At 37.3% G+C, this 26,240-nt stretch overlaps 1 pseudogene; it reads right to left on the bottom strand.

The window, feature by feature from the left end:
• Positions 1-1,592: 1,592 nt before the first annotated feature.
• LOC110569625 lies at positions 1,593-1,935 on the bottom strand (annotated as a pseudogene).
• Positions 1,936-26,240: the final 24,305 nt, after the last annotated feature.

Raw genomic sequence — 26,240 nt, forward strand, 5'->3', positions numbered from 1 at the left:
GCTTGTTTGTTTTCCTAATTTGTCTACTGGAATTCGGTACTAAATAATAATACACATTATCAGTTGTTAAGTCTGTCAAGGAAAGTAGTTTTTGTATGTGTGTGTTAATAGGCATTCACTGGAAAAATTTTATGTTTTCTCTAAAACAAAAGTAATTTTATCTTATTTATACAATGCTCGCTAAGGTGTAAAATCCTTAGAGGTTTGTGTCTAGTCATGTCAGAAAACCTGTAGTTGAAAAGTAGTTATAGTAAGGAATTACACTAGTTTTTAGAAAAACATTCAATAAACTTGAGCAGGTATTTTGCAAAATAATATGTGAAGTGAATCTTATTTCAACATATAATAGTTTAAGTAAAAATGAATGTTAGTCTTCAAGTACTGGTGAATAAAGAAGGCTGTAATTATGCTATGCACCAATGTTTCCTGAAATCTAAATTTCATAGGTGCTTTCTGTGAATCATCTGAACAGAACGAAAGGAAAAGAAGAAAAAAAAAGTCACAGAAACCCTTCAAGTGCATTTTTTTCCTTGAATCTGAGCAGTGTGCCAATTAGTTTTTCAGAACATTATGTTAATGATAGTTAAATGGCTCATTTTGGGTTGTTCTCTTAGTGACAGAAAATATTAATCTGCTTAAATAATTGAACTTCAAAAACAGTTGAACCTCAGAATGCTAACCTAATGTTAGCATCTTTTGAAGTCATCAAAAAGAGAATAGAAGATCTCAAAAAATATGACTCATTTTTTTTCTCCTTGTTGAAGAAAGGAAAGGGAAAGAAAAGATGGTATGTCTAATGTGCAACCCATATTAGACATTATAGTACGAAACATTTCTTCAGAGTAATTCCTTTCCATAGCTTCTCTGGAACAGTACATTTGCACGGCTTCTCTGAAAATTCCAGTTCAAGAAATTCTTGTAATTGTGATACAAAAAGAAAAGTTGTTGCTACCTAATGCTTAGAGACATATTATCTAAAGAAACATTCTGCACACCTCAGCTGAGGCTGCACAACCGGTTTGAGATCTTTGAGTTTTTCCACTTTTTAAAATAACTGAACTCAAAGGACATCTAAACTTAGTGTAAACCACAGTATGGACAGTGAAATTGTAGGTTAATGTACTTACTGCAGTACCCAAACCCCTCTAGTTGTGTGTGTGTGTGTGTGTGTGTATGGGAGGATAAGCCCTATTTCTATTCTCAAAGTCTTAAAACTTTGCATAAAGTCCTCATCCCTACCTCAGAGATGGCAAAAACTATAATAAATGATCCCCCCCCATGTACAACACAGTAAATTTTAATGTCCCCCCTCCCCCACTTTGGGGAAGGGAGGTCACACTACACAATTTTGGAGACACCCTAAAGTTGGCACTTTGGTATAGAAAGGATTTGGTCCTATTTCTTGCTGGCTTAGGATACTAAAAGGCACATAAAGTTGGTTGCTCAAACCCTCTGGACTGGGGTGGGGCAGAAGGTGTACAGGAAGGTGGTCTGGGACAGAAGGGCTGACCATGGGTGTGGGCTCAAGTACTTGTTGACAGAGATAGGTGATTCTGGGTGGCTGCTGGGGTGGCTGAGGGCAGCCTGAGCGCTCAGGCTGGGTAGATGCTGCTCTGGTGGCCATTGTCTGCCTAGTCCACCAACTCACTGATCTGGAACTATAGTTGGAGCTCCCTCTGGGCCCCCTCCACAGAGTCGCTGATGTGGATGCTGAAGTACCCCCCAAATCCCCCCGCCATGGTGCTGGGGGCAGCCTCAGCTGAGTTGGTGTGTCCTATCATGGCCCTTGAGGAGCAGACCACGTTAGGGCTTTCCCCGACCATGGCCCCACGGGGCTGAAGCTCATGTGACTGATGAGGGCTGGGTAGAAGGTCTTCCTTTGCAGATCATGGTAGTGCTCGGCAAGGCTCTCTCTGGTGCCTGCAACATCTTCATTGCCACCAGCTTGAAGCCCCTCCTCTCCAAGTGTTGGATCACATCCCCAATGAACTGCTGCTGCACCCTATCTGGTTTCACTGCAACAAGGGTCCACTCCCAGATCCAGAAGGACCCTCTGGAGTTGGGGCATGCAAGCAATCTCTGTAGTGCTGCACTCCCCAAGAGGCAGACCATGACCTCCGGCCTGCCCACAGGCTGCTGATGAGCACAGAGTGAGCACAGTGGACAGAACCCCACACAGTCTAGTTTTAATTTGATTTGACAAAACATAGATGAGTTTGATACTTTCTTTCATTTAAATAATGAAATTAAACCAAACTTTCTTAGTTTACTTTGCCAATGTTATTTAGTATTGGTATCTGTTGAAGTCCATTATAATTAGAGGTGGTTGATATTTAAATGGACATTATTTGTTAATGTAATGTGAAATATTGTTATTGTTAAGAAAAAAGCAGATTTGAGGGGTGCCTGGGTGGCTCAGTAGGTTAAGCGTCTGTCTTCAGCTCAGGTCACCATCCTGGAGTCTCCAGATGAAGCCCCATGTCAGGCTTCCTTTTTAGCAGAGAGTCTACTTCTCCCTCTCCCTCTGCCCATACCCCTGTTCTTTCACTCTCTCTCTCTCTCTCTCTCACACACACACACACACACACACACACTCTCTCTCTCTCTCTCTCTCTAAAATAAAAAAAATCTTTTTTAAAAAGAAAAAAGCAGATTTGAAATAATACTCTAAGTACCTTTCTTAATGTCTTATTTTTAAATATCCCCCACCTCAATATAGGTATAACTAAAAGGGTTGTGCCACCATAAGCATACATAAATACTTTCCATTTGAGAGGACCATATGGTTCTTGTCACTTCTCTTAGTAATGTGTTCTATCACACTGATTGATTTGAGAATGTTGAACCACCCTTGCATCCCAGGGATAAATCCCACCTGGTTGTGATGGATAATCCTTTTAATGTACTGTTGGATCCTATTAGCTAGGATCATGTTGAGAATTTTGGCATCCATAATCATCAGAGATATTGGTCTATAATTCTCCTTTCTGATTGGGGTCTTTGCCTGGTTTTGGGATCAAGGTAATGCTGGCCTCATAGAATGAGTCTGGAAGCTTTCCTTCTGTTTCTATTTCATGAAACAGCTTCAGGAGAATAGGTATTATTTCTTCTTTCAATGTTTGGTAGAATTCCTCAGGGAATCCATCAGGCCCTGGACTCTTGTTTTTTGGGAGGTTTTTGATCACTGCTTCAAGCTCGTTTCTGGTTACTGGTCTATTCAGGTTGTTGATTTCTTCCTCTTTCAGTCTTGGTAGTTTATAGGTTTTCAGGAAGGCATCCATTTCTTCCAGGCTGCTTAATTTATTGGCATATAGTTGTTGATAATAATCTCTAGTAATTGTTTTTATTTCCTTGATGTTAGTCGTGATCTCTCCCCTTTCATTCATAATTTTATTAATTTGGGTCCTTTCTCTTTTCTTTTGGATAAGTCTGGCCAGTGGTTTATTGATCTTATTAATTCTTTCAAAGAACCAGCTTCTAGTTTCGTTGATTTGCTCTACTATATTTCTGGTTTCTAATTCATTGATCTCTGCTCTAATCTTAATTATTTCTCTTCTCATGCCTGGCTTAGGCTTTATTTGTTCCTCTTTATCCATTTCCTTAAGGTGTAAAGTTAATTTAGGTATTCGGGATTTTTCTATTTTTTGATTGAGGCTTGGATGGCTATGTATTTCCCCCTTAGGACCACCTTTGCAGTATCCCCTAGGTTTTGGAACTGATGTGTTTTTATTCTCCTTGGTTTCCATGAATTGTTTAAGTTCTTCTTTGATTTCCTGGTTGACCCAAACATTCTTATGCAGGATGGTCTTTAGCTTCCAAGTGTTTGAATTTCTTCCAAATTTTTTCTTGTGATTGAGTTCCAGTTTCAAAGCATTGTGGTTTGAGAATATGCAGGGAATAATCTCAATCTTTTGGTATTGGTTGATGAAATTTTGGCACTTTGTCAAGATAAAAGGCTTCTGCACAGCAAGGAAACAGTCAACAAAACAAAGAGACAAGCCACAGAATGGGAGAAGATTTTTACAAATGACACTACAGACAAAGGGCTGATATCCAAGATCTATAAAGAACTTCTCAAACTCAACACCCAAAAAACAAATAATCAAGTCAAAAAATGGGCAGAAGACATCAACAGATACTTCTCCAAAGAAGACATACAAATGGCTAACAGACGCATGAAAAAATGCTCAAAATCATTAGCCATCAGGGAAATTCATATCAAAAACACATTGAGATACCACCTTACACCAGTTAGAATGGTAAAAATTGACAAGGCAAGAAACAACAAATGTTGGAGAGTTTGTGGAGAAAGGGGAACCTTCTTACACTGTTGGTGGGAATGCAAGTTGGTACAGCCACTTTGGAAAACAGTGTGGAGGTGCCTCAGGATGTTAAAAATAGAGCTACCCTATGACCCAGGAATTGCACTCCTAGGTATTTACCCCAAAGACACAGATGTAGTGAAAAGAAGGGGTACCTGCATCCCAATGCTCATAGCAGCAATGTCCACGATAGCCAAACTGTGGAAAGAGCCGAGATGCCCTTCAACAGATGAATGGATAAAGAAGATGTGGTACATATATGCAATGGAATATTACTCAGCCATCAGAAAGGATGAATACCCAACATTTGCATCAACATGGATGAAACTGGAGGAGATTATGCTAAGTGAAATAAGTCAAGCAGAGAAAGACAATTATCGTATGGTTTCACTTATTTGTGGAACATAAGGAATAGCATGAAAGATAGTAGGAGAAGGAAGCGAAAAATGAAGGGGGGAAATCAGAGGGTGAGATGAACCATGAGAGACTATGGACTCCAGGAAACAACATGAGGGTTTTAGAGGGGGGTGGGGTTGGGGGGATGGGTCAGCCAGGTGATGGGTATTAAGGAGGGCATGTATTGTATGGAGCACGGGGTGTTATATGCAAACAATGAATCATGGAGCACTACATCAAAAACTAATGATGTACTGTCTGGTGACTAACATAACATACTAAAAAAATTAAAAAAAATAAAATATTAAAAAAAGGAATACTTTCTACTACCATATTTTAACCATAAAGAGTTATGCTTTTCCCTTGGGATGCCTCAATGGCTCAGTCAGTTGAGTGTTGGATTCTTGATTTCCACACAGGTCTTGATCTCAGGGACTTGGGATGGAGCCCTGTGTTGGGTTCCATGCTCAGTGAGAAGTCTGCTTGAGGATTCTCTCTCTCCTTCTCTCTCTGCCCCTTCCCCTACTCTCTCTCTCTCAAATAAGTAAATAAATCTTAAAAAAAAAGAGTTATGCTTTTCCTGATTTATCTTTTAGACTTACATAAACACAGGGGGAGGGTTTCCTCTTCCACATGTAAAGATCTTGGAAGTCACTACTCCATCCTAATAACAAGTAAAAACTGAACAGAATGAAAACTTAACAACTCTCAGATCCATAAAAGATGGGAAGACATTGGGCAAATTACTGCCCTCAACATTGAAGAGACAAAGGAGAGGCAAATAGATGGAGTCACAGCTTACCAGAGCCGAGACTCTCAAGCAGAAGCCACCATGGGAACCACTGCAGGGTTAGGAAAACTTGAACTGAAACTGACAAGTTGCTAAAACCTCAGAGTAGATAACTCCAAGAGCTTAAAATTCTAGGGGGATCCAGTCCTAAAGGAGATCCACAATATTGTGAAATTTATCTCACATAAATTTCAGAGCTTGAGTAGGTTCCCACAGTAAATATCAGAGAAATATTCCCTCCTACTCTGGCAGTGGTTGGAGGGAAGGAAGGGTTTTGAAATATGCCCCAGCCCTCTGTTCTTCTTGACAAGGCCTGCTTTCAAAGGAAACTAGTTACCCAGAGCCTAACTTGCTGGAGCATTATCACAGCCTAACTGATCTGGTAGGAGGAAAATATCCAATTCCAGCCCACTGTGGTCATCCTGTCACTCCTAAGGGTGGAGAGAAAAAACTGAGAAACTCTTATAAAGTCCATAGTCCAGAGATATAGGCTCACAAATAGACTGAGACCTAATCGTGGGATGGTAGAATGCTTCCCATTCCCTCACACCTTACCACCAATTTGCTAAAGGCTAAGTTATACCTGTTCCTTTCCCTTTTTTACATCTTGTTTGGCTATCAGGAAAAATTAGAAAGCATACTAAAAGGCCAAAAATATAATTGGAAGAGACAGAGCAAGCATCAGAACCTGACATGGGAGGGATGTCAGAATTATCAGACCAGAAATGTATAACCATTATGACCAATATGTTAAGAGCTCTAATAGATAAAGTAGACAGCATGCAAGAACAGATGCAAAATGTAAGTAGAAAGATGGAAATCCTGAGAAAGAACCAAAAATAAATGGTAAAGATTTTTTTTTAAACTGTTTTAGAAATGAGGAGTGCCTTTGATATGCTTATTAGTAGACTGGACAAAATTAAAGAAAGACTATCTGAAATCAAGGATATAGCAATAGAAACTTTGAAGACTGAAAAGCAAAGAGCACAAAGACTAAAAACAACCAGAATATTCAAGGACTGTGAGAGAACTATTAAAGGTGTAACACACACAAATGAGAATGCCATAAGGATAAGAAATTGAGAAAGGAACAGAGGAAATACTTGAAGCAATCATGACACAGAATTTCCTCAAATTAATGTCAGATACCAAATCACAGATCCAGGAAGCTCAAGAACACCAAGCAAGAAAAATGCTCAAAAAACTTTATCTAGGCAAATAATTTTCAAACTACAGAAAATCAAAATAAAGAAAAAATTCTCCAAGAAGCCAGAGGAAAAAAAAACACCTTACCTATAGAGGAACAAAAATAAGAATTACATCCAACATCTCAGAAACCATACAGGCAAGAAGAGAGTAGAGTGAAATATTGAAAATGTTGAGAGAAAATACACACTAACTTAGAATTCTGTACTCTGCAAAATTATCCTCCAAGAGTGAGGAAGTAATGAGCACTTTCTCAGACAAACAAAACTTGAGGAAATTTGTTGCCAGTAGACCCGCCTTGCAAGAAATGATAAACGAACTTCTTTAGGGAAAAGGAAAATAATACAGTTTAGAAATGCAGATCTACACAAAGTAAGGAAGAACATCAAAGAAGGAATAGGAAGGTAAAATAAATTTTTCTTATTCTTAATTAACAGACAACAGTTTGTTCAAAATAATAACACCAACAATGTATTCAATTATATATGCTTAGGTATATACCTTATGGATATATATGCTTATGTATACTTGTACATAAGTGAAATGAATGACAGTAATGATACAAGGGACAGGAAGAAGTAATTAGGATTATTTTGTTATTATAACATTATTCATGAAGGGTGAGTATACACTTACTGGAAAGTGGACTTGGATTAGCTGTAAATGTATATTACAAGCTCTCTAAGACAAACACTAAAGAAAATAAAAGAAGAAGAACAATAACAACAACAGCAACCACGACCAATATGCTAAGAAAGGAAAGAAAAGAAAATCATATAAAATACGTCTTTAATGAACATAGGTTTTCAATTTTGATAAATTTGAATTTGTAATTTTTTTCTTTATTTCTAGGGCTTTTTGTTTTCCATAAGAGAAGCTTCCAGTCATAAATATATTATACTTTTTTTTCTTTTAGAAACTTCAAATTTTTATCTTTTATAATTATACTTATGATCCATCTTGTATTAATTTTTTGTCTCTAGTCTAATGTAGGGTCAAGGTTCATTGTTTCCCATAACTATATAGAGTTTTCCTAGCAATATGTAATAAGTGTTGAAGACTTTCTTTCTTTGAATCTTTTTGGTATCTATATCAAAAAGATATATATGCAGTTCTACTTCTGTGCTCTCTATTCTGTTTCATTGTTCTATCTAGTGTTATGCTGGAACCGCACTGTTTTAATTGCTGTAGATTGAAAATGAGTCTTAATACTAGTAATATGAATCCTACACCTTGATCCTCCTTTTTCAAAATTGTTTTGGCTATTCTGTGTCCTTTGCTTTTCCAAACAAATATAAGATTCAATTTGTCAAATGCTAAAAATTGGTTGTGGAGCTTTTGACTTGAAATTGTATTGCAGTGATGGATAAATTTAGGGGGAGTAAAATTTTTTTAATATTCATTCATTTATTTATTTGAAAGAGGGAGAGAGAGCACACACGAGTGGTAGGGGCAGAGGGAGAGGGAGAGAGAACCTCACGGTGACTCCATACTGAGCACGGAGCTCGATGCTGAGCTCGATCTCATGACCCCAAGATCACACCCCAAGCTGAAACCAAGAATTATGACACTTAACTGACTGCATCACCCAGGTGCACTGGGGGAATTAAATTTCTTAACAGTACTGCCTTCTAATCCACAACACAGTACTACTCTCCATTTCTTTAGATTTTCTTTAATTTTTCTCAGCATTGTTCTCTAATTTTCAGTGAAGATTCTTAAACTTCTTTATACTTATTAATAAATATTTCATTATTTGAAATTGTCAGAATTTCATTTAAAAATTTTAAAATTGATTTCTGCTATTGCAATTGATTTTTTGTATAGACATACCTTGTTTTATTGTGCTTCACTTTATTGTGCTTTGCATATTTTGCATTTTTTACAAATTGAAAGTTTGCAGCAACCTTGCATTGAGTAAGTCTATCAGCATCATTTTTCTAAGAGCATTGGCTCACTTTGGGTCTTTATGTCATATTTTGGTAATTCTGACAATATTTCTAACTTTTTCATTATTATTTTTATATTTATTATGGTGATCTTTTATCAGTGATTTTTAATACTATGATGGCAATTGTTTTGGGGTGCCACAAATTGCACCTGTATAAGACAGAGAATTTGATGGTAAATGTTGTATGTGTTCCGACTGCTCCACCTACTGGCTGTTTCCTCATCTCTCTCCTCTTCAGGCCTCCCTGTTCCCTGAGACACAACCTACTGAAAGGAGGTCAATTAACCCTACAGTGCCCTCTAGGAGTTCAAGTGAAAGGAAGAGTCACATGTCTCTCACTTTAAACCAAAAGCTAGAAATGATTAAGCTTCATGAGGGAGACATGTCAAAAGCCTAGGTAGACCAAAAGCTATGCCTTTTGTGCCAAGCAGTTAGCCAACTTGTGAATGCAAAGGAAGACTTCTTAGAAGAAATTAAAAGTGCTCCTCCAGTGAACACAGAAATGAAAAGAAAGTGAAACAGCCTTGTTTTGGATATATATAAAGTTTCAGTGGTCTGGATACAAGATCAAACCAGCCACAACATTCCCTTAAGCCAAAGCCTAATCCAGAGCAAGGCCCTGACTCTCTTTAGTTCTGTGAAGACTGAGAGAGGTGAGGAGGCTACAGAAGACAAGTTGGAAGCTAGCAGAAGTTGGTTCATGAGGTTTAAGGAAAGAAGTCATCTCCATAATATACAAGTACAAGTCAGTCAGCAAGTGCTGATGGAGAAGCTGCAGCAACGTATCCAGGAGACCTAGCTAAGATAATCATTGAAGATGGCTACACTAAACAACAGATTTTCAGTGTAAACAAAACAGCATTTTATTGGAAGCAGATGCCACTTAGAATTTTTATTGGAAAAAAAATGCCATTTATCTAGAATAGCTAGAGAGGAGAAGTCAGTGCTTGGCTTCAAAGTTTCAAAGGACAGGTTGACACTTTTGTTAGGGGCTAATGCAGCTGGTGACTTGAAGTTGAAGCCAATGTTCATTTACCATTCCAAATACCCTAGGCCCTTAAGAATTACGCTAACTCTACTCTGCTTTGTTCTATAAATGGAACAACAAAGCCTAAATGACAGCACATCTGTTTACAACATGGTTTACTGAATATTTTAAGCCCACTGTTGAGACCTACTGCCCAGAAAAGAAGATTTCTTTCAAAATATTACTGCTCTCATCCAAGCCACTCTGGAAAACAGTATGGAGGTTCCTCGGATGTTAAAAATAGAGCTACCCTATGACCCAGCAATTGCACTACTGGGTATTACCCCAAAGACACAGATGTAGTGAAAAGAAGGGGTACCTGCACCCCAATGTTCATAGCAGCAATGTCCACAATAGCCAAACTGTGGAAGGAGCCAAGATGCCCTTCAACAGATGAATGGATAAAAAAAGATGTGGTACATATATACAATGGAATATAATTCAGCCATCAAAAAGGACAAATATCCACCATTTGCATCGACATGGATGGAACTGGAGGGGATTATGCTAAGTAAAATAAGTCAAGCAGAGAAAGACAATTATCATATGGTTTCATTCATATGTGTGACATAAGGAATAGTGAGGAGGACCACAGGGGTAGGGAGGGAAAACTGAATGGGAAAAAATCAGAGAGGGAGACAAACCATGAGAGACTCTGGACTCTGGGAACCAAACTGAGAGTTACAGAAGGGAGGGGGTTGGGGGGATGGAGTAACTGGGTGATGGGTGTTAAGGAGGGCATGTGTGGTGATGAGCATTGAGTGTTTTAAATAACTAATGAATCACTGAACACTACATCAAAAACTAATGATGTACTGTATGCTGGCTAACTGAACATAAAAAAATAAATATAAAATCAAAATAAAATAAAAAATAGGTCTTGTTAAAAAAATTTTAAAAATAGCTTCTGGGGAAAAAAACAAACAAAAAACCCCCAAAATATTACTGCTCATTGACAATACACCTGGTCCCCTGACAGCCGCGATGGAGATGTACAATGAGATGAATGTTTTCATGCCTGCTAACACAACATCCATTCTGCAGTCTATGGATCAAGGACTAATTTTGACTTTCAAGCCTTATTCTTTAAGAAATACAGTTTGTAATGCAATAGCTGCCATAACTAGTGATTCCTCTGATGGATCTGGGCACAGTAAATTGAAAACCTTCTGGGAAGGATTCACCATTTAGGTTGCCATTAAGAACATTCATGATTCATGGGCAAAGGTCAAAATAGCAACATTATTAGGAGTTTGGAAGAAGTTGATTCCAACCCTCATGGATGACTTTGACAGATTCAAGACTTTACTGGAGAAAGTAACTATGGATGTGGTAGAAACAGCAAGAGAACTAAAATTAGGAGTAGAGCCTGAAGATGGGACGGAATTACTGCAACCAAATGATAAAATTTGAATGGATAAGGAATTGCTTCTCATGGATAAGCAAAGAAAGTGGCTTCGTTTTTTTTTTTTAATTTTTTATTGTTATGTTAATCACCATACATTACATCATTAGATTTTGATGTAGTGTTCCATGATTCATTGTTTGTGCATAACACCCAGTGCTCCATGCAGAATGTGCCCTCCTCAATACCCATCACCAGGCTAACCCATCCTCCCACCCCCCTCCCCTCTAGAACCCTCAGTTTGTTTTTCAGAGTCCATCGACTCTCGTGGTTCGTCTCTCCCTCTGATTTCCCCCCCTTCATTCTTCCCCTCCTGCTATCTTCTTTTTTTTTCTTAACATATATTGCATTCTTTGTTTCAGAGGTACAGATCTGTGATTCAACAGTCTTGCACAATTCACAGTGCTCACCATAGCACATACCCTCCCCAATGTCTATCACCCAACCACCTCATCCCTCCCACCCCCCACCACTCCAGCAACCCACAGTTTGTTTCCTGAGATTAAGAATTCCTCATATCAGTGAGATCATATGATACATGTCTTTCTCTGACTGACTTATTTTGCTCAGGATAACACCCTCCAGTTCCATCCACGTCGTTGCAAATGGCAAGATTTCATTCCTTTTGATGGCTGCATAATATTCCATTGTGTATATATACCACATCTTCTTTATCCATTCATCTGTCGATGGACATCTTGGCTCTTTCCACAGTTTGGCTATTGTGGACATTGCTACTATAAACATCGGGGTGCATGTACCCCTTCAGATCCCTACATTTGTATCTTTGGGGTAAATACCTAGTAGTGTAATTGCTGGATTGTATGTTAGCTCTATTTTCAACTTTTTGAGGAACCTCCATACTGTTTTCCAGAGTGGCTGCACCAGCATGCATTCCCACCAACAGTGTAGGAGGGTTCCCCTTTCTCCACATCCCCGCCAACATCTGTCGTTTCCTGACTTGTTAATTTTAGCCATTCTGACTGGTGTGAGGTGGTATCTCATTGAGGTTTTGATTTGGATTTGCCTGATGCCGAGCAATGTGGAGCACTTTTTCATGTGTCTGTTGGCCATTTGGATGTCTTCTTTGCAGAAATGTCTGTTCATGTCTTCTGCCCATTTCTTGATTGGATTCTTTGTTCTTTGGGGGTTGAGTTTGAGAAGTTCTTTATAGATTTTGGATACTAGCCCTTTATCTGTTATGTCATTTGCAAATACCTTCTCCCATTCTGTCGGTTGTCTTTTGGTTTTGTTGACTGTTTCTTGTGCTGTGCAAAAGCTTTTTATCTTGATGAAGTCCCAATAGTTCATTTTTGCCCTTGCTTCCCTTGCCTTTGGCGATGTTTCTAGGAAGAAATTGCTGCAGCTGAGGTTAAAGTGGTTGCTTCCTGTGTTCTCCTTTAGGATTTTGATGGGCTCCTGTCTCACATTGAGGTCTTTCAACCTTTTGGAGTCTATTTTTGTGTGTGGTGTAAGGAAATGGTCCAGTTTCATTCTTCTGCATGTGGCTATCCAATTTTCCCACACCATTTGTTGCAGACACTGTCTTTTTTCCATTGGACATTCTTTCCTGCTTTGTCGAAGATTAGTTGACCATAGAGTTGAGGGTCTATTTCTGAGCTCTCTATTCTGTTCCATTGTTCTATGTGTCTGTTTTTGTGCCAGTACCATGCTGTCTTGATGATGACAGCTTTGTAACAAAGCTAGAAGTCTGGAATTGTGATGTCACCAGCTTTGCTTTTCTTTTTCAACATTCCTTTGGCTATGCAGGGTCTTTTCTGGTTCCATACCAATTTTAGGATTATTTGTTCCATTTCTTTGAAAAAAGTGGATGGTATTTTGATGGGGATTGCATTGAATGTGTAGGTTGCTCTAGGTAGCATTGACATCTTCACAATATTTGTTCTTCCAATCCATGAGCATGGAACGTTTTTCCATTTCTTTGTGTCTTCCTCAATTTCTTTCATGAGTATTTTATAGTTTTCTGAATACAGATCCTTTGCCTCTTTGGTTAGATTTATTCCTAGGTATCTTATGGTTTTGGGTGCAATTGTAAATGGGATCGACTCCTTAATTTCTCTTTCTTCTGTCTTGTTGGTGGTGTATAGGAATGCCACTGACTTCTGTGCATTGATTTTATATCCTGCCACTTGACTGAATTCCTGTATGAGTTCTAGCAGTTTTGGGGTGGAGTCTTTTGGGTTTTCCACATAAAGTATCATATCATCTGCTAACAGTGAGAGTTTGACTTCTTTGCTAATTTGGATGCCTTTGATTTCTTTTTGTTGTCTGATTGCTGTGGATAGGACTTCTAATACTATGTTGAATAGCAGTGGTGATAGTGGACATCCCTGCTGCATTCCTGACCTTAGGGGGAAAGCTCTCAGTTTTTCCTCATTGAGAATGATATTCACTGTGGGTTTTTCATAGATGGCTTTTATAATATTGAGGTATGTACCTGAAAAACTCTGAAGAGTTTTGATCAAGAAAGGATGCTGTACTTTGTCAAATGCTTTTTCTGCATCTATTGAGCGGATCATATGATTCTTGTTCTTTCTTTTGTTAATGTATTGTATCACGTTGATTGATTTGCGGATGTTGAACCAACCTTGCAACCCAGGGATAAATCCCACTTGGTCGTGGTGAATAATCCTTTTAATGTACTGTTGGATCCTATTGGCTGGTATTTTGGTGAGAATTTTTGCATCCATGTTCATCAGGGATATTGGTCTGTAATTCTCCTTTTTGATGAGGTCTTTGTCTGGTTTTGGGATCAAGGTAATGGTGGCCTCATAAAACGAGTTTGGAAGTTTTCCTTCCATTTCTATTTTTTGGAACAGTTTCAGAAGAATAGGTATTAATTCTTCTTTAAATATTTGGTAGAATTTCCCTGGGAAGCCATCTGGCCCTGGGCTTTTGTTTGTTGGGAGATTTTTGATGACTGCTTCAATTTCCTTAATGGTTATAGGTCTGTTCAGGTTTTCTATTTCTTCCTGGTTCCCTTTTGGTAGTTGATACATCTCTAGGAATGCATCCATTTCTTCCAGGTTATCTAATTTGCTGACATAGAGTTGCTCATAATCTGTTCTTATAATTGTTTGTATTTCTTTGGTGTTGGTTGTGATCTCTCCTCTTTCGTTCATGATTTTATTTATTGGGGTCATTTCTCTTTTCTTTTTGATAAGTCTGGCCAGGGGTTTATCAATCTTGTTAATTCTTTCAAAGAACCAGCTCCTAGTTTCGTTGATCTCTTCAACTGTTCTTTTGGTTTCTATTTCACTGATTTCTGCTCTGATCTTTATTATTTCTCTTCTCCTACTGGGTTTAGGCTTTATTTGCTGTTCTTCTCCAGCTCCTGTAGGTGTAGGGTTAGGTTGTGTATTTGAGACCTTTCTTGTTTCTTGGGAAAGGCTTGTATTGCTATATACTTTCCTCTTAGGACTGCCTTTGCTGTATCCCAGAGATTTTGAACAGTTGTGTTTTCATTTTCATGTGTTTCCATGAATTTTTTAAATTCTCCTTTAATTTCCTGGTTGACCCATTCATTCTTTAGTAGGATGCTCTTTAGCCTCCATGTATTTGAGTTCTTTCTGACTTTCCTCTTGTGATTGAGTTCTAGTTTCAAAGCATTGTGGTCTGAAAATAGGCAGGGAATGATCCCAATCTTTTGGTACCAGTTGAGACCTGATTTATGACCTAGGATGTGATCTGTTCTGGAGAATGTTCCATGGGCACTAGAGAAGAATGTGTATTCTGTTGCTTTGGGATGGAATGTTCTGAACATATCTGTGAAATCCATTTGGTCCAGTGTGTCCTTTAAAGTCTTTATTTCCTTGTTGATCTTTTGCTTAGACGATCTGTCCATTTCAGTGAGGGGGGTGTTAAAGTCCCCCACTATTATTGTATTGCTGTCAATGTGTTTCTTTGCTTTTGTTATTAATTGCCTTATATAATTGGCTGCTCCCATGTTAGGGGCATAGATATTTACAATTGTTAGATCTTCTTGTTGGATAGACCCTTTAAGTAGGATATAGTGTCCTTCCTCATCTCTTATTACAGTCTTTGGTTTAAAATCTAATTTGTCTGATATAAGGATTGCCACCCCAGCTTTTTTTTGGTGTCCATTAGCATGGTAAATGGTTTTCCACCCCTTCATTTTCAATCTGGGAGTGTCTTTGGGTCTAAAATGAGTCTCTTGCAGACAGCATATCAATGGGTCTTGTCTTTTTATCCAGTCTGATAGCCTGTGTCTTTTGATTGGGGCATTGAGCCCATTTACATGCAGGGTAACTATTGAAAGATATGAATTTAGTCCCACTGTATTGCCTGTAAGGAGACTGTTACTGTATATTGTCTGTGTTCCTTTCTGGTCTGTGTTCCTTTTATGGTCTCTCTTTGCTTAGAGGACCCCTTTCAATATTTCTTATACGGCTGGTTTCGTGTTTGCAAATTCCTTTAGTTTTTGTTTGTTGTGGAACCTTTTTCTCTCTCCTTCTATTTTCAATGACAGCCTAGCTGGATATAGTATTCTTGGCTGCATATTTTTCTCATTTAGTGCTCTGAATATATCCTGCCAGTCCTTTCTGGCCTGCCAGGTCTCTGTGGATACGCCTGCTGCCAATCTAATGTTTCTACCATTGTAAGTTACATATCTCTTCTCCCGACCTGCTTTCAGGATTTTCTCTTTGTCTCTGAGACTCGTAAGTTTTAGTATTAGATGTCAGGGTGTTGACCTATTTTTATTGATTTTGAGAGGGGTTCTCTGTGCCTCCTGGATTTTGATGCCTGTTTCCTTCCCCAAATTAGGGAAATTCTCCGCTATAATTTGCTCCAATATACCTTCTGCCCCTCTCTCTCTTTCTTCTCTTCTGGGATCCCAATTATTCTAATGTAGCTTCGTCTTATGGTATCGCTTATCTCTGGAATTCTGCCCTCGTGATCCAGTAGTTGTTTATCTCTCTTTTTCTCAGCTTCTTTATTTTCCATCATTTGGTCTTCTATATCACTGATTCTCTCTTCTGCCTCATTTATCCTAGCAGTTAGCGCCCCCATTTTTTATTGCACCTCATTAATAGCCTTTTTTATTTCGACTTGGTTAGACTTTAATTCTTTTATTTCTCCAGAAAGGGTTTCTCTAATAACTTCCATGCTTTTTTCAAGCCCAGCTAGTATCTTTAAAATCACGATTCTGAACTCTAGGTCCGACATCATACTAATGTCCATATTGAGTAGGTCCCTGGCAGTCGGTACTACCTCTTGTTCTTTTTGTTGTGGTGATTTTTTCTGTCTTGTCATTTTGTCCAGAGGAGAATAGATGAATGAGAGAATGAAATGCTAATAGGGTAACAACATCCCCAGAAAATATATTCTAAACAAATCAGAAAAGACCTGAAACCAGGGGAAAAGAAAGGGAAAGAAAGAAAAAAAAAAAGAAAAAGATAAAGATAAAAACAAACAAAAACAGAACAAAACAAAAAAAACCAGAATATGATCAAATATGATCAGGCTGATATATAGATCAGTGCCACACACTAGATTTGGGGTGTATTTTGGTCTGTTAGAAGAAAGTGCCTCCCAAAATTTTAAAGAAAGAAAAACTTATATATGTACAAACATAAGGGTTGATATGATGAAGGGATGGAATATGACTGTAAAGATGAAAATTATAAAAGAATTTATAATAGGAATTGATAAGAAGTTGTTTGAAAAAAAAGAAGAGGTTTTAAAAAAAAAGAAAAAGAAAAGGGAGAGAATGTGATCAGGCAGGAGACTAGAACAAAGCCATACACAAGAGATTTAGGGTATATTTTGATCTGTTAGTAGAAACTGTATCTCAAAATTTGAAAGAGAGAACAACTTATATATATATGCCAAAAATAAGGGTAGCTACTATGAAGGGATAGAATATGACTCTAAAAAGGAAAAATAAATTTTTTTTAAAAAAAGGGATTGATAAGATGTTGGTTGAAAAGGGAAAAAGAAAAATTCAAAAAAGAAAAGACAGTTAAAAAAATTAACTTTGAAAGACTAAAGAATCATGGTAAAAAAGCCATGGATTCTATGTGCAGTATTCCCCTAGCTCTGGAGTTCTGTCCTTCTCATTGATCGGTAAACTTGGTCTTGGCTGGCTGTTCTTGCTGATTTTCTGGGGGAGGGGCCTGTTGCCATGGTTCCCAAATGTCTTTGCTGGAGGCAGAATTGCCCCACCCTTGCCAGGTCCAGGCTAAGTAATCTGCTCAGGTTTGCTCTCGGGAGCTTTTGTTCCCTGCATGCTTTCCGTACAGCTTTGGAGGACGAGAGTGAAAATGATGGCCTCCCAGTCTCCACCCCAGAGGAGCCAAGAACTTGGGGCCCCATTCCTCAGTGCACCCCCCGAGAAAAGCAGTGTATCACTCCTGGCTCCGGCCGCACTCCATGCTCCCACAGCCTATGACCCAGTGTTTCTATCTCTGGCACAGGACCCTGTGTGGAGTCTCCAAACCCAGCAGATCCCTGCGGTGCACTCCCGTGCGGCTCCTCCCGGGGGAGGAAGGTGAGTCTCCCCGGATCTGCCACTTGTTGAGTCCCTGCTGGAGGAGCAGTAGCCAGACTGTGCTGTGGATCATGGTTTATGGCAACCCCGAGCTGAGAGCCCTTGCCTCAGCTCTGTCTCTGCAGCTGGCTTCCCTGCTGTGATACCTGGGAGCTCTGCTGCACTCAGTCACCCCCAGTCTTTCTGTGGCCTCAAAGGTCCCGAGACCACAGTGTCCTGAGAGGGTTCCACCTCCCGCTTAGCCACTGGAGTGACGTCCCTCAGTGGAGCAGACTTCTAAAAGCTCCGATTTTGTGCCCCGCAGCTCTATCACTTGCCAGAAGCAGCCAACAAATGCCCCTCCCCCGCCGGCTATCCTTCCGAATATCGCCTCGGATTCACTTCTCCGCACGTCCTACCTTCCAGAAGGTGGTCGCTTTTCTGTTCAGAGAGTTGTTGCTATTCTTTTCTTTGATCTCCTTTTGAGTTCGTAGGTGTTCAGAATGGTTTGATCCCTATCCAGCTGAATTCCTGAGACCAGAGGAAATCTAGGTCTCCTACTCCTCTGCCATCTTGCTCCAAGAAAGTGGCTTCTTGAGTAGTGGCTTCTACTCCTGATGAAGATACTGAGAAAATTATTAAAATGACAATAAAGGATTTAGAGTATTACATACACTTAGTTGCTAAAGCAGTAGTAGGGTTTGAGAGGATTGACTCCAATTTTGAAAGTAGTTCTACTGTGGGTAAATTGCTAAAACCCAGCCCAGCCTTCAGCAGCCACCACACTGATCAGTGGGCAGCCATCAACATCAATGCAGGACCCTCCACCAGCAAAAAGATTACAACTCATTAAAAGCTCAGATGATGGTTAGCACTTTGTACCATAAAGTACTTTTTAATTAAGGCGTGTACATTGTTTTCTAGACATAATGCCTTTGCACACTTAATAGACTACCCTGTAGTGTAAACATAACTTTTATATGAACTGGGAAACCAAAAAGTTCATTCGGTTCACTTTATTCCAATATTTGCTTTATTGCAGTGGTCTGGAACCAAGCCTACAATATCTCCGAGGTATGCCCATATCTTTTATTCTTGTCATATGACCTTGTATCCTGTGACTTTGATTCTTTCATTTATTAGTGCTAGTAAATATTTGGTATTCTAGATTCCTTGGGGTTTTCTACATAAATGTTTTGTGAACAGAGACCATTTTATTTCTTTCATTGTAATATATATGTCACATTTTTTTCTTTATTGGACATCTACAGGCTCCAGTAAAATATTAAATAAATATATTGAGAATGATATTTATGCCTTGTTCCCATTCTTAGGGAGAAAATATTGAAAAATTCATTTTTGAGTATAATACTAGTTGTGTGTTTTCACAGATGCTATCATCAGTCAATCATATTGAAGAAGTTTCCTTCTATTTCTACTTTTGAGTGTTCTCACCATGAAGTTATTGAAATGTATCATATGCTTTTTTTATGCATATCAAAATGTTCATTTGGTTTTATCTGTTATTCTGTAAATGAAATAATTACATTGACTGATTTTTAAGTGTTAAACTAGTCCTTTTTTCCTGGAATAAATCTCTGCTTACTATGATATGTTATCTTTTTTTCCTTATTGATGGATTTGTTCTGTTGATATTTTGTTGATGACATTTGCATGCATGCTCATAAAGGATAAAAGACTGCAAATTTTTGTCTTTTAATACATTTGCCAGAATTTGGTACCAGGCCTACCTGGCCTTTTATAATGAACTCAGGAACGATTTCTCCTTTGCTGTTTTCTGACAGAACTTCTAAGATTTGTCTTATTTTAGCCTTAAATAGTAGATATAACCAATTAATCCATTTGGGATTACATTTTTCTGTGTGAGAATATATATTGTTATTCACATATGACTTATTTAATAAATTTGGCTATTAAGGTCTTATATTTCTTGTCATGTCAATTTTGATAAATTGTATATTTTAAATAATTTCTCCAATTTATATCTAAGTTGACTAATTTATTGGAATAAAGTTTGTAATATTTACTTATTATTTTAAGTTGGTAGAGTCTGTAGTGGTATCTTTTTTTCCTTGTTACTGGTAATTTGTTTTTTCTTCTTTTTCTTGATAATGTTCTTATAGTTTTATGAATTTTATTTGAATTTTTAAAGAACTAAAGTTTGAGTCTCTAAATATTTCCATTGCTGGCAACTTTTTGTTTAAGTGGCTCTTTTTCTTATCTTCATTATTTCCTTCTTTCTATTACATTTGGGCTTAGTATAATCTTTATTTAGATAAAACATGTCTTTTTAAAAATTTTTTTAAAGATTTTATTTATTTATTCATGTATTTAGTTAGTTAGTTATTTGTCAGGGAGAGAGCACAAGCAGGGCGAGTGACAGGCAGAGGGAGAAGTAGGCTCCCCGCTGAGCAAGGAGCCCGATGTGGGACTCGATCCAGTTCCAGAACCCTAGGATCATGACCTGAGCCAATGGTAGACCCTTAACTGACTGAGCCACCCAGGCATCCCAAACATGTCTTCTTTTTTAAAAACTATATTCAAGGCTATACGTTTTCTCCTGATGCTTGTTTTTGACTTCATTCCACAAATTTTGATGTTATCCTTTCATTATAAATCACTTACAGGATTTTTAAATCTTTTTCTTGTGTTTTGGTTTTTGAAGAGTTTGGAAAGTATTTAATAAATAGTTGTATATTTTCTTCATACCTTATTTTTATTGACTTGTACTCTAATTCCATTTTGGTCACAGAACATATGGCCTAATAGCTCAAACTTTTAAAATGTATTGAGATTTGTTTTATGATTCAGCATATTTTTAATCTTGGTAAAAGCTCCTTGTGCACTTGGTGATAGGCTGATGTAAAAGGCAATGTCCATTAATGCATGTCATTCTGATGTATTTTGAGCATTATATTTCCTAAGTATTTTAAATATCTTTGAATTTTTAAGCAGTATATATATTATCCTCCATGTTCAAGTTGATATTGGTATGTCTGACCTGATCTCTAGATATTTTAGAATGTGTTGTTCTTTTATATGCTCATATTTTGTTCCGTTCCATGCTTCTCATGTTTTTTCTGAGATTCATATTGATGTATTTTCATTTTTATGCAGCACACTGTGAGTGATTGATATCAAATTTTTCTAGTGAAAAATTGCTCAGTAGACTGTATTATAATAATAATTATAACAACTTCAAAATATACTATGTAAAGAACTCCCTATGCTGAGATGTTGAGTCAGGTGGCAAAACTTAAATTTAAGCCAAAATGGTTCCTCATCTTAAAATTATAGTTTCAAAAATTGAAATCTCATAATAATTTTTGCTGGTACAGCAGACTGCTATTGGTAATCCCTTATATCCATATACATTTGCAATTCCTGACCTCTCTTGCAGTTAAATTTGTCACATGACTCATTTTGACCAATGGATGTGAGCAGAAGAGACTTTGGGGCTAAAATGTTCAATTATTTGACTTGCCTCCACGGTCTTCTCTCTCTTTGGCCTGGAAAGTCATCACAAGACAACTCATAGGCCACAATACAGCCAACTACAAGGTGGACACAGCCTTTACCACAAACAATTCTGACATCAATAAGACATAGACGTCTTTCTTTTAAAGTAATGAGATCATTTATAATATAATTCAGCTAGGTTTGGAGGGTGTTTTATTATATTAAATCTGTAAATTTTCATAATTCTATAATGCTGTCTTCTGTAGTTATAAGAAAATATAGAAACTCAGCTTGTAAAATATATTTCCATATTATATTTTGTTTTTATTTTAAAACAACACAGTGAACTGCAAGATACTATATATAAAGGTAATATAACTTTATTATTTATTTATTTATTTTAAAGATTTTATTTATTTATTTGACAGAAAGAGAGAGAGACAGACAGCACAAGCAGAAGGAGAGGGAGAAGCAGGCTCCTTGCTGAGCAGGGAGCCCAATGTGGGGCTTGATCCGAGGACCCTGGGATCATGACCTGAGCTGAAGGCAGACACTTAACCGACTGAGCCACCCAGGTGCCCCTAAAGGTAATATATTTTTAAAACACACTGAATGTATTGTTTGATAAATGTTAAAAATTACTCATTTTGTATGATCATGAAGACTGAGGCTTTTGTTTATATAAATCAGAATGAGATTTAGTGTGTCCTCCCTAAATGTTAACAATTATATTATCTTCTCAATCCTATAAAATAAAGAGCTAGGATTTTGCATACTCAGCTTATTTATTTTTAATCCACTTTATTTTTGTGTATAGTATAAGAAAATGGTCCAGTTTCATTCTTTTGCATGTAGCTGTCCAGTTTGCCCAGCACCATTTGTTGAAGAAACTGTCTTTTTCCCCATTGTGTATTCTTGACTCCTTTGTCAAAGACTAATTGACCATATAATCATGGGTTTATTTCTGAACTCTCTTTTCTCTTCCATTGCTCAATATGTCTATCATTGTGCCAGTACCATACTGTTTTGATGACTACAGCTTTGTAGTATATCTTCAAATCTGGGATTGTGATACTTCTAGTTTTGTTCTTCCTCTTCAAGATTGCTTTGCTTTTGTGGTTCCATACAAATTTTAGGATTATTTGTTCTAGTTCTATGAAAAAGGCTGTTGACATTTCAATAGGGATTGCATTAAATCTGTAGATTACTTTGTGTAATATGGACATTTTAACAATATTTGTTCTTCCAGTCCATGAACTTGGAATATCTTTCCGTTTGTTTGTGTTGTCTTCAATTTTTTTCTTCAATATTTTATAGTTTTCAGAGTATAGACCTTTCACCTCCTTGGTTAAGTTTATTCCTAGGTATTTTATTGTCTTTGGTGTATTGAAAATGGGATTGTTTTCTTAATTTCTTTTTCTGCTACTTTATTATTACTGTATAGAAATGCAACAGATTTCTGTATATTGATTTTATATCCTACAACCTTACTGAATTCATTTATCAGTTATAGTAGTGTTTTTGTGGAGTCTTTAGGGTTTTCTATATATGGTATAATGTCATCTGCAAATAATGAAAGTTTTATTTCTTCCTTTTAAATTTGGATGCCTTTTATTTCTTTTTCTTGTCTGATTTCTGTGGCTAGCACTTCGAGTACTATGCTGAATAAAAGTGGTGAGAGTGGACATCCTTTTCTTGTTCCTGACCTTAGGAGAAAACTCCCAGTTTTTTACTATTCACTATAATGGTAACTGTTGGTTTTCATATATCCCTATTATTATGTTGAGGTATATTCCCTCTAAACACACTTTGTTGAGAATTTTTACAATAAATACATGTTATACTTTGTCAAATGCTTTTTCTGCATCTATTGAAATGATCTTGTGGTTTTATCCTTTCTCTTGTTGATGTGATTTATCATGTTGATTGATTTTTGAAAATTGAAGGACCCTTGCATCCCAGGAATAAATCACACTTGATTGTAGTGAATGTTTTTTTTTAATGTATTGTTGGATTAGGTTTGCTAGTATTTTGTTGAGGATTTTTGCATCTATGATCAGAGACATTGGACTGTAATTGTCATTTTTGTAATGTCTTTATCTGGTTTTGGTATCAACGTAATGCTGGCCTCATAGAATGAATTTGGAAACTTTCTTTCTTCTACTTCTTGGAATAGTTTGAGAATAGGTATTAACTCTTTAAATGTTTGATAGAATTCACCTGTGAAGCTGTCTGATCCTGGACTTTTCTTTGTTGGGATTTTTTTTGATTAATGATTCAATTTCATTGCTGGTAATCAGTATGTTTAAATTTCTATTTCTTCCCGATTCAGTTTTGGGAAGTTATATGTTTCTAGGAATTTATCCATTTCTTCTAGGTTGTCCAATTTGTTGCCTTATAATTTTTCATAATATTCTCTTATATTCCTTTGTATTTCTTTGGGATCGGTTGTTATAGCTGCACTTTCATTTCTGAGTTTATTTGAGTGCACTCATTCTCTCTCTCACTCTCTCTCGATGAGTCTGGCTGAAGGTTTATCAATTTTGTTGATCTTTTCAAAGAACCAACTCCTGGTTTCATTGATCTGTTCATTGTTTTTCTGGATAGTTTTTTATGTATTTCTGCTCTAATATTTAATATTTCCTTCCTTCTGGTTTTTGGTTTTGTTTGTTCTTCTTTTTCTAGCTCCTTTAGATGTAATGTTAGTGAGCTGTTTTTTCTTTTTAGATTTTTCTTTCTCCTTGAGGAAGGTCTGTATCATATAAACTTCCCTCTTAGAGCAATTATTGCTGCATCCCAAAGATTTTGGACTGTTGTGTTGTCATTTTCATTTTTCTCCATGTATTTTTTTTTAATTTCCTCTTTGATTTCTTGGTTGACTTATTCGTGGTTTAGTAGCATGTTTAACCTACATGTACATATGTTCTTTCCAGTTTTTTTTTTTCTTGTGGTTGATTTCTAGTTTCATAGCACTGTGGTCAAGATGGATGCATAGTATGACTTTGATCTTTTTGAGTTTGTTGAGATTTGTTTTGGGGCCTCATATGTGACGTATTCTGGAAAATGTTCCATGTGCACTTGAAAAGACTGTGTTTTTCTGCTGTTCTAGGATGGAGTGTTCTGAATATATGTTAGATCCATTTGGGTCAATGGGTCATTCCAAGTCATCACTTCCTTGTTGATTTTCCATTTGGATAATCTGTCCATTGATGTAAGGAGGGTGTTAATGTCCCCTAGTATTACTATATTACTGTCAATTAGTTCTTTCATGTTTGTTATTAGATGCTTTATGTATTTGGGTGTTCCCATGTTTTGTGCATAAATATTTAAAATTGTTATGTTTTCTTCTTGGATTGTTCCCTTTATGATTATATAGTGTCCTTATTTGTCTCTTGTTACAGTCTTTTTTTAAAGTCTATTTTGTCCAATATAAACATTGCTACCCCTGCTTTCTTTTCATGATAAGCACTTTGTATGATAAGTGATGTTTCATCCCTTCACTTTCAATCCACATGTGTCTCTAGACCTGAAATGAGTCTCTTATAGGCAGCCTATAGATTGGTCTTGCTTTTCTATCTATTCCATCACCCTGTGTTTTTTTGATTGGCACATTTAGTCCACTTACTTTCAAAATAATTGTTGATAGGTATATATTTATTACCACTTTGTTACTTGTTTTATAGTTGTTTTTATAGTTCTTCAGTTTTCCTTTCTTCTCTTTTTCTCTTCTCCCACAGTTTGTTGGCTTTCTTTAGTAATATACTTTAATTTCTTTCTCTTTATATTTTGCATGTCTATTACCAGTTTTTGATTTGTGGTTACCATTAGGATTATATATAATATTTTATGCATATAGCAGTCTATAAGTTGGTGGTCAAAAGTTTGAACCCATTCTTTACACCTCTCCCCCCATGCTTTATTTGTATTGTGTATACTTTACATTCTTTATTTTGTGAATCATCGACTGATTACTATAGATATACTTATTTTAATGCTTTGTGCTTCCTTTTCTTACTCCTACTTACAGTCTTTCATTTCCACTCAGATTCCTCTTTAACATTTCTGGCTTGATGTTATCTGTGAGTTCCTTAAGTCCATTTTCATTTTTAATTTTTTTTCTATCTTCTGTTCCTCTTGATTGCTTTCTTTTATTCTCTCCTCCAGGTCATTTATCTGTTCTGCTTCCCTTACTATAATCTTCATTCCATCTAGCATATTTTTAATTTCAGTTATTGAGTTCTTCATCTCTGATTGGTTCTTTTTTATGTTTTCTGTCTCTTTGCTAAGGGTCTTACTGAGGTCCTCCAACCTTCTCAAGTCTAGTGAGTATCTTTATGACCATTATTTTTAAATTCTCTATCAAGCGTATTACTTCTTTCCATTTTGTTTTAGGTCTCTTGCTCTGATTTTATCCTTTTCTTTCATTTTAGACATATTTCTGTCTCCTCATTTTGTCTGACTCTCTTTATTTTTTTCTATATGTTAGGAAAGTGAGCTATGTCTCCTGCTCTTCAAAGTAGTGGCCTTATGAAGAAATGGTCATGTAGTGCTCTACAGTGCAATGTCCCCTTTTCAAAACCTGGCACTTCAGGGGTGATGCCTATGTGTGTTGCATGCTACCTGCTGTTGTGGCTGAGCAGTTTTTGCCTTTAGTCCTGTCATCTGCAATGGCTCTCTTTGCCTATTGTGGCAAAGGGTTTGGTTTCTTTGTTGTTAGTGGGCTAGTAGGGTGTGCCTTGGGATTGAGTTGAGTCAGACCAGGCATTTGCCAGAGATGCAGTAGCTTTGGACTGCAGGGTACTCTTCCTGTATTGTCCTTTGAGAAGATTTCCTTGGTGGGCAGGGCCTGCAATCAGAGCAGATGTCTGATCCCAGACCACCACTGGGGCTGTGGTTGGACTGGTGTATGTAGTTATCTTCCCTTCTCCTCAGGGCAGGAGTCACTTTGGAGTGGTCTAGCTCCTGTCAGGACTGCTTGCACACTGACAGGCTTGTGGCACCACTTTGCCAATGGTGTTTTGGAAGGGGGGAGCTAAGAGGAATGCGTGGGACACGCACATGGTGCCAGCAAGGTTTGTGCTGGTCCATGTAGAGGGGACTTGCAGTCTTTGAGACCCAGGCAGGCCAGGTTGGAACAGGTTTGCATGTGTCT

The sequence above is a fragment of the Neomonachus schauinslandi genome, chromosome X (genome assembly GCF_002201575.2).
Source record: "Neomonachus schauinslandi chromosome X, ASM220157v2, whole genome shotgun sequence".
Taxonomy (NCBI): Eukaryota; Metazoa; Chordata; class Mammalia; order Carnivora; family Phocidae; genus Neomonachus; species Neomonachus schauinslandi.